At 50.6% G+C, this 13589-nt stretch overlaps 15 non-coding genes across 15 annotated transcripts; all 15 read right to left on the reverse strand.

Moving 5' to 3' along the window:
- Positions 1-352: 352 nt before the first annotated feature.
- LOC126330834 (U2 spliceosomal RNA) lies at positions 353-545 on the reverse strand. The gene has a single exon (XR_007563229.1). It is a non-coding gene; the product is annotated as a U2 spliceosomal RNA (small nuclear RNA).
- A 735-nt stretch (positions 546-1280) lies between these two features.
- LOC126330837 (U2 spliceosomal RNA) lies at positions 1281-1473 on the reverse strand. The gene has a single exon (XR_007563231.1). It is a non-coding gene; the product is annotated as a U2 spliceosomal RNA (small nuclear RNA).
- A 734-nt stretch (positions 1474-2207) lies between these two features.
- On the reverse strand, positions 2208-2400 carry LOC126330838 (U2 spliceosomal RNA). Its single transcript, XR_007563232.1, has one exon. It is a non-coding gene; the product is annotated as a U2 spliceosomal RNA (small nuclear RNA).
- Positions 2401-3144: 744 nt separating this feature from the next.
- LOC126330839 (U2 spliceosomal RNA) lies at positions 3145-3337 on the reverse strand. Its single transcript, XR_007563233.1, has one exon. It is a non-coding gene; the product is annotated as a U2 spliceosomal RNA (small nuclear RNA).
- A 731-nt stretch (positions 3338-4068) lies between these two features.
- On the reverse strand, positions 4069-4261 carry LOC126330840 (U2 spliceosomal RNA). The gene has a single exon (XR_007563234.1). It is a non-coding gene; the product is annotated as a U2 spliceosomal RNA (small nuclear RNA).
- Positions 4262-4991: 730 nt separating this feature from the next.
- Positions 4992-5184, reverse strand: LOC126330841 (U2 spliceosomal RNA). Its single transcript, XR_007563235.1, has one exon. It is a non-coding gene; the product is annotated as a U2 spliceosomal RNA (small nuclear RNA).
- A 735-nt stretch (positions 5185-5919) lies between these two features.
- On the reverse strand, positions 5920-6112 carry LOC126330842 (U2 spliceosomal RNA). The gene has a single exon (XR_007563236.1). It is a non-coding gene; the product is annotated as a U2 spliceosomal RNA (small nuclear RNA).
- Positions 6113-6845: 733 nt separating this feature from the next.
- Positions 6846-7038, reverse strand: LOC126330843 (U2 spliceosomal RNA). The gene has a single exon (XR_007563237.1). It is a non-coding gene; the product is annotated as a U2 spliceosomal RNA (small nuclear RNA).
- Positions 7039-7739: 701 nt separating this feature from the next.
- Positions 7740-7932, reverse strand: LOC126330844 (U2 spliceosomal RNA). Its single transcript, XR_007563238.1, has one exon. It is a non-coding gene; the product is annotated as a U2 spliceosomal RNA (small nuclear RNA).
- A 735-nt stretch (positions 7933-8667) lies between these two features.
- On the reverse strand, positions 8668-8861 carry LOC126330851 (U2 spliceosomal RNA). The gene has a single exon (XR_007563245.1). It is a non-coding gene; the product is annotated as a U2 spliceosomal RNA (small nuclear RNA).
- A 737-nt stretch (positions 8862-9598) lies between these two features.
- Positions 9599-9791, reverse strand: LOC126330845 (U2 spliceosomal RNA). The gene has a single exon (XR_007563239.1). It is a non-coding gene; the product is annotated as a U2 spliceosomal RNA (small nuclear RNA).
- Positions 9792-10526: 735 nt separating this feature from the next.
- On the reverse strand, positions 10527-10719 carry LOC126330846 (U2 spliceosomal RNA). Its single transcript, XR_007563240.1, has one exon. It is a non-coding gene; the product is annotated as a U2 spliceosomal RNA (small nuclear RNA).
- A 735-nt stretch (positions 10720-11454) lies between these two features.
- LOC126330848 (U2 spliceosomal RNA) lies at positions 11455-11647 on the reverse strand. Its single transcript, XR_007563242.1, has one exon. It is a non-coding gene; the product is annotated as a U2 spliceosomal RNA (small nuclear RNA).
- A 735-nt stretch (positions 11648-12382) lies between these two features.
- LOC126330849 (U2 spliceosomal RNA) lies at positions 12383-12575 on the reverse strand. The gene has a single exon (XR_007563243.1). It is a non-coding gene; the product is annotated as a U2 spliceosomal RNA (small nuclear RNA).
- Positions 12576-13311: 736 nt separating this feature from the next.
- On the reverse strand, positions 13312-13504 carry LOC126330850 (U2 spliceosomal RNA). Its single transcript, XR_007563244.1, has one exon. It is a non-coding gene; the product is annotated as a U2 spliceosomal RNA (small nuclear RNA).
- Positions 13505-13589: the final 85 nt, after the last annotated feature.

The raw sequence follows: 13589 nt of genomic DNA on the forward strand, positions 1-13589 counted from the left end.
TGCGTGCGTGCGGCGGCGGCGACGACGACGTTCGCGAGGAGCTAAGGTTATAACTCCAAAAAATTTAATTGAAATTATCTGTGGCCGGGCCATAAGAGACGCCAAAGGAGCATCCGACGGCGCTGTTGTGTGCCCCCATAAATTACCAGCCTAGTGTAATGTGGCTGCAAGAGCGGTCCGGCTAAAAACAAAAAAAAAAAAAAATAAAATAAGATAATGTTAAATTAAAAGAAATCGCAGTGTGTAAGGAGCTAACTACTGGGCACATCGACAACTCCGACAAGTTTTGCTACCAGCAGAATATCTGATCTCTGCAGAATATTATCTCATTTCAAGCTGTGTTTTAATTAATTTTAGGTGGGCCGATCCCGGCGGTACTGCAATGCCGGGCCAACCCGCGACAGAGGTGGAGCAAGCCCCTAGCACTCCGTCATGAGCCAAAAATGAGTTTAATATTCTGGTCCTGCGATGCAGGACGTATCAGATATTAAGCTGATAAGAACAGATACTACACTTTGATCTTAGCCAAAAGGCCGAGAAGCGATAAGGAAAAACCGCAGTGGAAGGGCCTAAATGCTTGCAGCGTGTGCGCTCCACATGTGGGAGTGAAACATGGTGGTGCGGGCTGATATCGCAACAGGCGACCGTGGAAAACGTCGCAAAAGCAAGTGCCGGGAGGAAGGACAACTGAAGAGAGCACTCGTCAACAGCCTAGTTTTACCGTCCATGTCTAACAGTAAAGAGCGACTCCCATTTGAACGCCGCTAGCAGCCACGGCAGTGGAGAAGCCGTGAGGCCGCCCCACAGCAGCGCCAGGACGGCGCGAGCTACACCGGCGCGAGGCCGGCGCAAGCTACACCTAGCCGAGTGCTTACACCGTTCACCGCAGACTGCATATGTGTGTGTGTGCGTGTGTACACACGTATTCTGCGTGCGTGCGGCGGCGGCGACGACGACGTTCGCGAGGAGCTAAGGTTATAACTCCAAAAAATTTAATTGAAATTATCTGTGGCCGGGCCATAAGAGACGCCAAAGGAGCATCCGACGGCGCTGTTGTGTGCCCCCATAAATTACCAGCCTAGTGTAATGTGGCTGCAAGAGCGGTCCGGCTAAAAACAAAAAAAAAAAAAAATAAAATAAGATAATGTTAAATTAAAAGAAATCGCAGTGTGTAAGGAGCTAACTACTGGGCACATCGACAACTCCGACAAGTTTTGCTACCAGCAGAATATCTGATCTCTGCAGAATATTATCTCATTTCAAGCTGTGTTTTAATTAATTTTAGGTGGGCCGATCCCGGCGGTACTGCAATGCCGGGCCAACCCGCGACAGAGGTGGAGCAAGCCCCTAGCACTCCGTCATGAGCCAAAAATGAGTTTAATATTCTGGTCCTGCGATGCAGGACGTATCAGATATTAAGCTGATAAGAACAGATACTACACTTTGATCTTAGCCAAAAGGCCGAGAAGCGATAAGGAAAAACCGCAGTGGAAGGGCCTAAATGCTTGCAGCGTGTGCGCTCCACATGTGGGAGTGAAACATGGTGGTGCGGGCTGATATCGCAACAGGCGACCGTGGAAAACGTCGCAAAAGCAAGTGCCGGGAGGAAGGACAACTGAAGAGAGCACTCGTCAACAGCCTAGTTTTACCGTCCATGTCTAACAGTAAAGAGCGACTCCCATTTGAACGCCGCTAGCAGCCACGGCAGTGGAGAAGCCGTGAGGCCGCCCCACAGCAGCGCCAGGACGGCGCGAGCTACACCGGCGCGAGGCCGGCGCAAGCTACACCTAGCCGAGTGCTTACACCGTTCACCGCAGACTGCATATGTGTGTGTGTGCGTGTGTACACACGTATTCTGCGTGCGTGCGGCGGCGGCGACGACGACGTTCGCGAGGAGCTAAGGTTATAACTCCAAAAAATTTAATTGAAATTATCTGTGGCCGGGCCATAAGAGACGCCAAAGGAGCATCCGACGGCGCTGTTGTGTGCCCCCATAAATTACCAGCCTAGTGTAATGTGGCTGCAAGAGCGGTCCGGCTAAAAACAAAAAAAAAAAAAATAAAATAAGATAATGTTAAATTAAAAGAAATCGCAGTGTGTAAGGAGCTAACTACTGGGCACATCGACAACTCCGACAAGTTTTGCTACCAGCAGAATATCTGATCTCTGCAGAATATTATCTCATTTCAAGCTGTGTTTTAATTAATTTTAGGTGGGCCGATCCCGGCGGTACTGCAATGCCGGGCCAACCCGCGACAGAGGTGGAGCAAGCCCCTAGCACTCCGTCATGAGCCAAAAATGAGTTTAATATTCTGGTCCTGCGATGCAGGACGTATCAGATATTAAGCTGATAAGAACAGATACTACACTTTGATCTTAGCCAAAAGGCCGAGAAGCGATAAGGAAAAACCGCAGTGGAAGGGCCTAAATGCTTGCAGCGTGTGCGCTCCACATGTGGGAGTGAAACATGGTGGTGCGGGCTGATATCGCAACAGGCGACCGTGGAAAACGTCGCAAAAGCAAGTGCCGGGAGGAAGGACAACTGAAGAGAGCACTCGTCAACAGCCTAGTTTTACCGTCCATGTCTAACAGTAAAGAGCGACTCCCATTTGAACGCCGCTAGCAGCCACGGCAGTGGAGAAGCCGTGAGGCCGCCCCACAGCAGCGCCAGGACGGCGCGAGCTACACCGGCGCGAGGCCGGCGCAAGCTACACCTAGCCGAGTGCTTACACCGTTCACCGCAGACTGCATATGTGTGTGTGTGCGTGTGTACACACGTATTCTGCGTGCGTGCGGCGGCGGCGACGACGACGTTCGCGAGGAGCTAAGGTTATAACTCCAAAAAATTTAATTGAAATTATCTGTGGCCGGGCCATAAGAGACGCCAAAGGAGCATCCGACGGCGCTGTTGTGTGCCCCCATAAATTACCAGCCTAGTGTAATGTGGCTGCAAGAGCGGTCCGGCTAAAAACAAAAAAAAAAAAAAATAAAATAAGATAATGTTAAATTAAAAGAAATCGCAGTGTGTAAGGAGCTAACTACTGGGCACATCGACAACTCCGACAAGTTTTGCACACTAGATCGCGTGTTGAATATCTGATCTCTGCAGAATATTATCTCATTTCAAGCTGTGTTTTAATTAATTTTAGGTGGGCCGATCCCGGCGGTACTGCAATGCCGGGCCAACCCGCGACAGAGGTGGAGCAAGCCCCTAGCACTCCGTCATGAGCCAAAAATGAGTTTAATATTCTGGTCCTGCGATGCAGGACGTATCAGATATTAAGCTGATAAGAACAGATACTACACTTTGATCTTAGCCAAAAGGCCGAGAAGCGATAAGGAAAAACCGCAGTGGAAGGGCCTAAATGCTTGCAGCGTGTGCGCTCCACATGTGGGAGTGAAACATGGTGGTGCGGGCTGATATCGCAACAGGCGACCGTGGAAAACGTCGCAAAAGCAAGTGCCGGGAGGAAGGACAACTGAAGAGAGCACTCGTCAACAGCCTAGTTTTACCGTCCATGTCTAAGAGTAAAGAGCGACTCCCATTTGAACGCCGCTAGCAGCCACGGCAGTGGAGAAGCCGTGAGGCCGCCCCACAGCAGCGCCAGGACGGCGCGAGCTACACCGGCGCGAGGCCGGCGCAAGCTACACCTAGCCGAGTGCTTACACCGTTCACCGCAGACTGCATATGTGTGTGTGCGTGTGTACACACGTATTCTGCGTGCGTGCGGCGGCGGCGACGACGACGTTCGCGAGGAGCTAAGGTTATAACTCCAAAAAAATTTAATTGAAATTATCTGTGGCCGGGCCATAAGAGACGCCAAAGGAGCATCCGACGGCGCTGTTGTGTGCCCCCATAAATTACCAGCCTAGTGTAATGTGGCTGCAAGAGCGGTCCGGCTAAAAACAAAAAAAAAAAAAAAAATAAGATAATGTTAAATTAAAAGAAATCGCAGTGTGTAAGGAGCTAACTACTGGGCGCATCGACAACTCCGACAAGTTTTGCTACCAGCAGAATATCTGATCTCTGCAGAATATTATCTCATTTCAAGCTGTGTTTTAATTAATTTTAGGTGGGCCGATCCCGGCGGTACTGCAATGCCGGGCCAACCCGCGACAGAGGTGGAGCAAGCCCCTAGCACTCCGTCATGAGCCAAAAATGAGTTTAATATTCTGGTCCTGCGATGCAGGACGTATCAGATATTAAGCTGATAAGAACAGATACTACACTTTGATCTTAGCCAAAAGGCCGAGAAGCGATAAGGAAAAACCGCAGTGGAAGGGCCTAAATGCTTGCAGCGTGTGCGCTCCACATGTGGGAGTGAAACATGGTGGTGCGGGCTGATATCGCAACAGGCGACCGTGGAAAACGTCGCAAAAGCAAGTGCCGGGAGGAAGGACAACTGAAGAGAGCACTCGTCAACAGCCTAGTTTTACCGTCCATGTCTAAGAGTAAAGAGCGACTCCCATTTGAACGCCGCTAGCAGCCACGGCAGTGGAGAAGCCGTGAGGCCGCCCCACAGCAGCGCCAGGACGGCGCGAGCTACACCGGCGCGAGGCCGGCGCAAGCTACACCTAGCCGAGTGCTTACACCGTTCACCGCAGACTGCATATGTGTGTGTGCGTGTGTACACACGTATTCTGCGTGCGTGCGGCGGCGGCGACGACGACGTTCGCGAGGAGCTAAGGTTATAACTCCAAAAAATTTAATTGAAATTATCTGTGGCCGGGCCATAAGAGACGCCAAAGGAGCATCCGACGGCGCTGTTGTGTGCCCCCATAAATTACCAGCCTAGTGTAATGTGGCTGCAAGAGCGGTCCGGCTAAAAACAAAAAAAAAAAAAAAAATAAGATAATGTTAAATTAAAAGAAATCGCAGTGTGTAAGGAGCTAACTACTGGGCGCATCGACAACTCCGACAAGTTTTGCTACCAGCAGAATATCTGATCTCTGCAGAATATTATCTCATTTCAAGCTGTGTTTTAATTAATTTTAGGTGGGCCGATCCCGGCGGTACTGCAATGCCGGGCCAACCCGCGACAGAGGTGGAGCAAGCCCCTAGCACTCCGTCATGAGCCAAAAATGAGTTTAATATTCTGGTCCTGCGATGCAGGACGTATCAGATATTAAGCTGATAAGAACAGATACTACACTTTGATCTTAGCCAAAAGGCCGAGAAGCGATAAGGAAAAACCGCAGTGGAAGGGCCTAAATGCTTGCAGCGTGTGCGCTCCACATGTGGGAGTGAAACATGGTGGTGCGGGCTGATATCGCAACAGGCGACCGTGGAAAACGTCGCAAAAGCAAGTGCCGGGAGGAAGGACAACTGAAGAGAGCACTCGTCAACAGCCTAGTTTTACCGTCCATGTCTAAGAGTAAAGAGCGACTCCCATTTGAACGCCGCTAGCAGCCACGGCAGTGGAGAAGCCGTGAGGCCGCCCCACAGCAGCGCCAGGACGGCGCGAGCTACACCGGCGCGAGGCCGGCGCAAGCTACACCTAGCCGAGTGCTTACACCGTTCACCGCAGACTGCATATGTGTGTGTGCGTGTGTACACACGTATTCTGCGTGCGTGCGGCGGCGGCGACGACGACGACGTTCGCGAGGAGCTAAGGTTATAACTCCAAAAAATTTAATTGAAATTATCTGTGGCCGGCCATAAGAGACGCCAAAGGAGCATCCTCCGACGGCGCTGTTGTGTGCCCCCATAAATTACCAGCCTAGTGTAATGTGGCTGCAAGAGCGGTCCGGCTAAAAACAAAAAAAAAAAAAAAAATAAGATAATGTTAAATTAAAAGAAATCGCAGTGTGTAAGGAGCTAACTACTGGGCGCATCGACAACTCCGACAAGTTTTGCTACCAGCAGAATATCTGATCTCTGCAGAATATTATCTCATTTCAAGCTGTGTTTTAATTAATTTTAGGTGGGCCGATCCCGGCGGTACTGCAATGCCGGGCCAACCCGCGACAGAGGTGGAGCAAGCCCCTAGCACTCCGTCATGAGCCAAAAATGAGTTTAATATTCTGGTCCTGCGATGCAGGACGTATCAGATATTAAGCTGATAAGAACAGATACTACACTTTGATCTTAGCCAAAAGGCCGAGAAGCGATAAGGAAAAACCGCAGTGGAAGGGCCTAAATGCTTGCAGCGTGTGCGCTCCACATGTGGGAGTGAAACATGGTGGTGCGGGCTGATATCGCAACAGGCGACCGTGGAAAACGTCGCAAAAGCAAGTGCCGGGAGGAAGGACAACTGAAGAGAGCACTCGTCAACAGCCTAGTTTTACCGTCCATGTCTAAGAGTAAAGAGCGACTCCCATTTGAACGCCGCTAGCAGCCACGGCAGTGGAGAAGCCGTGAGGCCGCCCCACAGCAGCGCCAGGACGGCGCGAGCTACACCGGCGCGAGGCCGGCGCAAGCTACACCTAGCCGAGTGCTTACACCGTTCACCGCAGACTGCATATGTGTGTGTGCGTGTGTACACACGTATTCTGCGTGCGTGCGGCGGCGGCGACGACGACGACGTTCGCGAGGAGCTAAGGTTATAACTCCAAAAAATTTAATTGAAATTATCTGTGGCCGGGCCATAAGAGACGCCAAAGGAGCATCCGACGGCGCTGTTGTGTGCCCCCATAAATTACCAGCCTAGTGTAATGTGGCTGCAAGAGCGGTCCGGCTAAAAACAAAAAAAAAAAAAAAAATAAGATAATGTTAAATTAAAAGAAATCGCAGTGTGTAAGGAGCTAACTACTGGGCGCATCGACAACTCCGACAAGTTTTGCTACCAGCAGAATATCTGATCTCTGCAGAATATTATCTCATTTCAAGCTGTGTTTTAATTAATTTTAGGTGGGCCGATCCCGGCGGTACTGCAATGCCGGGCCAACCCGCGACAGAGGTGGAGCAAGCCCCTAGCACTCCGTCATGAGCCAAAAATGAGTTTAATATTCTGGTCCTGCGATGCAGGACGTATCAGATATTAAGCTGATAAGAACAGATACTACACTTTGATCTTAGCCAAAAGGCCGAGAAGCGATAAGGAAAAACCGCAGTGGAAGGGCCTAAATGCTTGCAGCGTGTGCGCTCCACATGTGGGAGTGAAACATGGTGGTGCGGGCTGATATCGCAACAGGCGACCGTGGAAAACGTCGCAAAAGCAAGTGCCGGGAGGAAGGACAACTGAAGAGAGCACTCGTCAACAGCCTAGTTTTACCGTCCATGTCTAAGAGTAAAGAGCGACTCCCATTTGAACGCCGCTAGCAGCCACGGCAGTGGAGAAGCCGTGAGGCCGCCCCACAGCAGCGCCAGGACGGCGCGAGCTACACCGGCGCGAGGCCGGCGCAAGCTACACCTAGCCGAGTGCTTACACCGTTCACCGCAGACTGCATATGTGTGTGTGCGTGTGTACACACGTATTCTGCGTGCGTGCGGCGGCGGCGACGACGACGTTCGCGAGGAGCTAAGGTTATAACTCCAAAAAATTTAATTGAAATTATCCACTAGATCGCGTGTTGTGTGCCCCCATAAATTACCAGCCTAGTGTAATGTGGCTGCAAGAGCGGTCCGGCTAAAAACAAAAAAAAAAAAAAATAAAATAAGATAATGTTAAATTAAAAGAAATCGCAGTGTGTAAGGAGCTAACTACTGGGCACATCGACAACTCCGACAAGTTTTGCTACCAGCAGAATATCTGATCTCTGCAGAATATTATCTCATTTCAAGCTGTGTTTTAATTAATTTTAGGTGGGCCGATCCCGGCGGTACTGCAATGCCGGGCCAACCCGCGACAGAGGTGGAGCAAGCCCCTAGCACTCCGTCATGAGCCAAAAATGAGTTTAATATTCTGGTCCTGCGATGCAGGACGTATCAGATATTAAGCTGATAAGAACAGATACTACACTTTGATCTTAGCCAAAAGGCCGAGAAGCGATAAGGAAAAACCGCAGTGGAAGGGCCTAAATGCTTGCAGCGTGTGCGCTCCACATGTGGGAGTGAAACATGGTGGTGCGGGCTGATATCGCAACAGGCGACCGTGGAAAACGTCGCAAAAGCAAGTGCCGGGAGGAAGGACAACTGAAGAGAGCACTCGTCAACAGCCTAGTTTTACCGTCCATGTCTAACAGTAAAGAGCGACTCCCATTTGAACGCCGCTAGCAGCCACGGCAGTGGAGAAGCCGTGAGGCCGCCCCACAGCAGCGCCAGGACGGCGCGAGCTACACCGGCGCGAGGCCGGCGCAAGCTACACCTAGCCGAGTGCTTACACCGTTCACCGCAGACTGCATATGTGTGTGTGTGCGTGTGTACACACGTATTCTGCGTGCGTGCGGCGGCGGCGACGACGACGTTCGCGAGGAGCTAAGGTTATAACTCCAAAAAATTTAATTGAAATTATCTGTGGCCGGGCCATAAGAGACGCCAAAGGAGCATCCGACGGCGCTGTTGTGTGCCCCCATAAATTACCAGCCTAGTGTAATGTGGCTGCAAGAGCGGTCCGGCTAAAAACAAAAAAAAAAAAAAATAAAATAAGATAATGTTAAATTAAAAGAAATCGCAGTGTGTAAGGAGCTAACTACTGGGCACATCGACAACTCCGACAAGTTTTGCTACCAGCAGAATATCTGATCTCTGCAGAATATTATCTCATTTCAAGCTGTGTTTTAATTAATTTTAGGTGGGCCGATCCCGGCGGTACTGCAATGCCGGGCCAACCCGCGACAGAGGTGGAGCAAGCCCCTAGCACTCCGTCATGAGCCAAAAATGAGTTTAATATTCTGGTCCTGCGATGCAGGGACGTATCAGATATTAAGCTGATAAGAACAGATACTACACTTTGATCTTAGCCAAAAGGCCGAGAAGCGATAAGGAAAAACCGCAGTGGAAGGGCCTAAATGCTTGCAGCGTGTGCGCTCCACATGTGGGAGTGAAACATGGTGGTGCGGGCTGATATCGCAACAGGCGACCGTGGAAAACGTCGCAAAAGCAAGTGCCGGGAGGAAGGACAACTGAAGAGAGCACTCGTCAACAGCCTAGTTTTACCGTCCATGTCTAACAGTAAAGAGCGACTCCCATTTGAACGCCGCTAGCAGCCACGGCAGTGGAGAAGCCGTGAGGCCGCCCCACAGCAGCGCCAGGACGGCGCGAGCTACACCGGCGCGAGGCCGGCGCAAGCTACACCTAGCCGAGTGCTTACACCGTTCACCGCAGACTGCATATGTGTGTGTGTGCGTGTGTACACACGTATTCTGCGTGCGTGCGGCGGCGGCGACGACGACGTTCGCGAGGAGCTAAGGTTATAACTCCAAAAAATTTAATTGAAATTATCTGTGGCCGGGCCATAAGAGACGCCAAAGGAGCATCCGACGGCGCTGTTGTGTGCCCCCATAAATTACCAGCCTAGTGTAATGTGGCTGCAAGAGCGGTCCGGCTAAAAACAAAAAAAAAAAAAATAAAATAAGATAATGTTAAATTAAAAGAAATCGCAGTGTGTAAGGAGCTAACTACTGGGCACATCGACAACTCCCGAAACAAGTTTTGCTACCAGCAGAATATCTGATCTCTGCAGAATATTATCTCATTTCAAGCTGTGTTTTAATTAATTTTAGGTGGGCCGATCCCGGCGGTACTGCAATGCCGGGCCAACCCGCGACAGAGGTGGAGCAAGCCCCTAGCACTCCGTCATGAGCCAAAAATGAGTTTAATATTCTGGTCCTGCGATGCAGGACGTATCAGATATTAAGCTGATAAGAACAGATACTACACTTTGATCTTAGCCAAAAGGCCGAGAAGCGATAAGGAAAAACCGCAGTGGAAGGGCCTAAATGCTTGCAGCGTGTGCGCTCCACATGTGGGAGTGAAACATGGTGGTGCGGGCTGATATCGCAACAGGCGACCGTGGAAAACGTCGCAAAAGCAAGTGCCGGGAGGAAGGACAACTGAAGAGAGCACTCGTCAACAGCCTAGTTTTACCGTCCATGTCTAACAGTAAAGAGCGACTCCCATTTGAACGCCGCTAGCAGCCACGGCAGTGGAGAAGCCGTGAGGCCGCCCCACAGCAGCGCCAGGACGGCGCGAGCTACACCGGCGCGAGGCCGGCGCAAGCTACACCTAGCCGAGTGCTTACACCGTTCACCGCAGACTGCATATGTGTGTGTGTGCGTGTGTACACACGTATTCTGCGTGCGTGCGGCGGCGGCGACGACGACGTTCGCGAGGAGCTAAGGTTATAACTCCAAAAAATTTAATTGAAATTATCTGTGGCCGGGCCATAAGAGACGCCAAAGGAGCATCCGACGGCGCTGTTGTGTGCCCCCATAAATTACCAGCCTAGTGTAATGTGGCTGCAAGAGCGGTCCGGCTAAAAACAAAAAAAAAAAAAAATAAAATAAGATAATGTTAAATTAAAAGAAATCGCAGTGTGTAAGGAGCTAACTACTGGGCACATCGACAACTCCGACAAGTTTTGCTACCAGCAGAATATCTGATCTCTGCAGAATATTATCTCATTTCAAGCTGTGTTTTAATTAATTTTAGGTGGGCCGATCCCGGCGGTACTGCAATGCCGGGCCAACCCGCGACAGAGGTGGAGCAAGCCCCTAGCACTCCGTCATGAGCCAAAAATGAGTTTAATATTCTGGTCCTGCGATGCAGGACGTATCAGATATTAAGCTGATAAGAACAGATACTACACTTTGATCTTAGCCAAAAGGCCGAGAAGCGATAAGGAAAAACCGCAGTGGAAGGGCCTAAATGCTTGCAGCGTGTGCGCTCCACATGTGGGAGTGAAACATGGTGGTGCGGGCTGATATCGCAACAGGCGACCGTGGAAAACGTCGCAAAAGCAAGTGCCGGGAGGAAGGACAACTGAAGAGAGCACTCGTCAACAGCCTAGTTTTACCGTCCATGTCTAACAGTAAAGAGCGACTCCCATTTGAACGCCGCTAGCAGCCACGGCAGTGGAGAAGCCGTGAGGCCGCCCCACAGCAGCGCCAGGACGGCGCGAGCTACACCGGCGCGAGGCCGGCGCAAGCTACACCTAGCCGAGTGCTTACACCGTTCACCGCAGACTGCATATGTGTGTGTGTGCGTGTGTACACACGTATTCTGCGTGCGTGCGGCGGCGGCGACGACGACGTTCGCGAGGAGCTAAGGTTATAACTCCAAAAAATTTAATTGAAATTATCTGTGGCCGGGCCATAAGAGACGCCAAAGGAGCATCCGACGGCGCTGTTGTGTGCCCCCATAAATTACCAGCCTAGTGTAATGTGGCTGCAAGAGCGGTCCGGCTAAAAACAAAAAAAAAAAAAAATAAAATAAGATAATGTTAAATTAAAAGAAATCGCAGTGTGTAAGGAGCTAACTACTGGGCACATCGACAACTCCGACAAGTTTTGCTACCAGCAGAATATCTGATCTCTGCAGAATATTATCTCATTTCAAGCTGTGTTTTAATTAATTTTAGGTGGGCCGATCCCGGCGGTACTGCAATGCCGGGCCAACCCGCGACAGAGGTGGAGCAAGCCCCTAGCACTCCGTCATGAGCCAAAAATGAGTTTAATATTCTGGTCCTGCGATGCAGGACGTATCAGATATTAAGCTGATAAGAACAGATACTACACTTTGATCTTAGCCAAAAGGCCGAGAAGCGATAAGGAAAAACCGCAGTGGAAGGGCCTAAATGCTTGCAGCGTGTGCGCTCCACATGTGGGAGTGAAACATGGTGGTGCGGGCTGATATCGCAACAGGCGACCGTGGAAAACGTCGCAAAAGCAAGTGCCGGGAGGAAGGACAACTGAAGAGAGCACTCGTCAACAGCCTAGTTTTACCGTCCATGTCTAACAGTAAAGAGCGACTCCCATTTGAACGCCGCTAGCAGCCACGGCAGTGGAGAAGCCGTGAGGCCGCCCCACAGCAGCGCCAGGACGGCGCGAGCTACACCGGCGCGAGGCCGGCGCAAGCTACACCTAGCCGAGTGCTTACACCGTTCACCGCAGACTGCATATGTGTGTGTGTGCGTGTGTACACACGTATTCTGCGTGCGTGCGGCGGCGGCGACGACGACGTTCGCGAGGAGCTAAGGTTATAACTCCAAAAAATTTAATTGAAATTATCTGTGGCCGGGCCATAAGAGACGCCAAAGGAGCATCCGACGGCGCTGTTGTGTGCCCCCATAAATTACCAGCCTAGTGTAATGTGGCTGCAAGAGCGGTCCGGCTAAAAACAAAAAAAAAAAAAAATAAAATAAGATAATGTTAAATTAAAAGAAATCGCAGTGTGTAAGGAGCTAACTACTGGGCACATCGACAACTCCGACAAGTTTTGCTACCAGCAGAATATCTGATCTCTGCAGAATATTATCTCATTTCAAGCTGTGTTTTAATTAATTTTAGGTGGGCCGATCCCGGCGGTACTGCAATGCCGGGCCAACCCGCGACAGAGGTGGAGCAAGCCCCTAGCACTCCGTCATGAGCCAAAAATGAGTTTAATATTCTGGTCCTGCGATGCAGGACGTATCAGATATTAAGCTGATAAGAACAGATACTACACTTTGATCTTAGCCAAAAGGCCGAGAAGCGATAAGGAAAAACCGCAGTGGAAGGGCCTAAATGCTTGCAGCGTGTGCGCTCCACATGTGGGAGTGAAACATGGTGGTGCGGGCTGATATCGCAACAGGCGACCGTGGAAAACGTCGCAAAAGCAAGTGCCGGGAGGAAGGACAACTGAAGAGAGCACTCGTCAACAGCCTAGTTTTACCGTCCATGTCTAACAGTAAAGAGCGACTCCCATTTGAACGCCGCTAGCAGCCACGGCAGTGGAGAAGCCGTGAGGCCGCCCCACAGCAGCGCCAGGACGGCGCGAGCTACACCGGCGCGAGGCCGGCGCAAGCTACACCTAGCCGAGTGCTTACACCGTTCACCGCAGACTGCATATGTGTGTGTGTGCGTGTGTACACACGTATTCTGCGTGCGTGCGGCGGCGGCGACGACGACGTTCGCGAGGAGCTAAGGTTATAACTCCAAAAAATTTAATTGAAATTATCTGTGGCCGGGCCATAAGAGACGCCAAAGGAGCATCCGACGGCGCTGTTGTGTGCCCCCATAAATTACCAGCCTAGTGTAATGTGGCTGCAAGAGCGGTCCGGCTAAAAACAAAAAAAAAAAAAAAATAAAATAAGATAATGTTAAATTAAAAGAAATCGCAGTGTGTAAGGAGCTAACTACTGGGCACATCGACAACTCCGACAAGTTTTGCTACCAGCAGAATATCTGATCTCTGCAGAATATTATCTCATTTCAAGCTGTGTTTTAATTAATTTTAGGTGGGCCGATCCCGGCGGTACTGCAATGCCGGGCCAACCCGCGACAGAGGTGGAGCAAGCCCCTAGCACTCCGTCATGAGCCAAAAATGAGTTTAATATTCTGGTCCTGCGATGCAGGACGTATCAGATATTAAGCTGATAAGAACAGATACTACACTTTGATCTTAGCCAAAAGGCCGAGAAGCGATAAGGAAAAACCGCAGTGGAAGGGCCTAAATGCTTGCAGCGTGTGCGCTCCACATGTGGGAGTGAAACAACACGCGATCTAGTGTT

Source organism: Schistocerca gregaria, unplaced genomic scaffold (genome assembly GCF_023897955.1).
Source record: "Schistocerca gregaria isolate iqSchGreg1 unplaced genomic scaffold, iqSchGreg1.2 ptg001363l, whole genome shotgun sequence".
Lineage (NCBI taxonomy): Eukaryota > Metazoa > Arthropoda > Insecta > Orthoptera > Acrididae > Schistocerca > Schistocerca gregaria.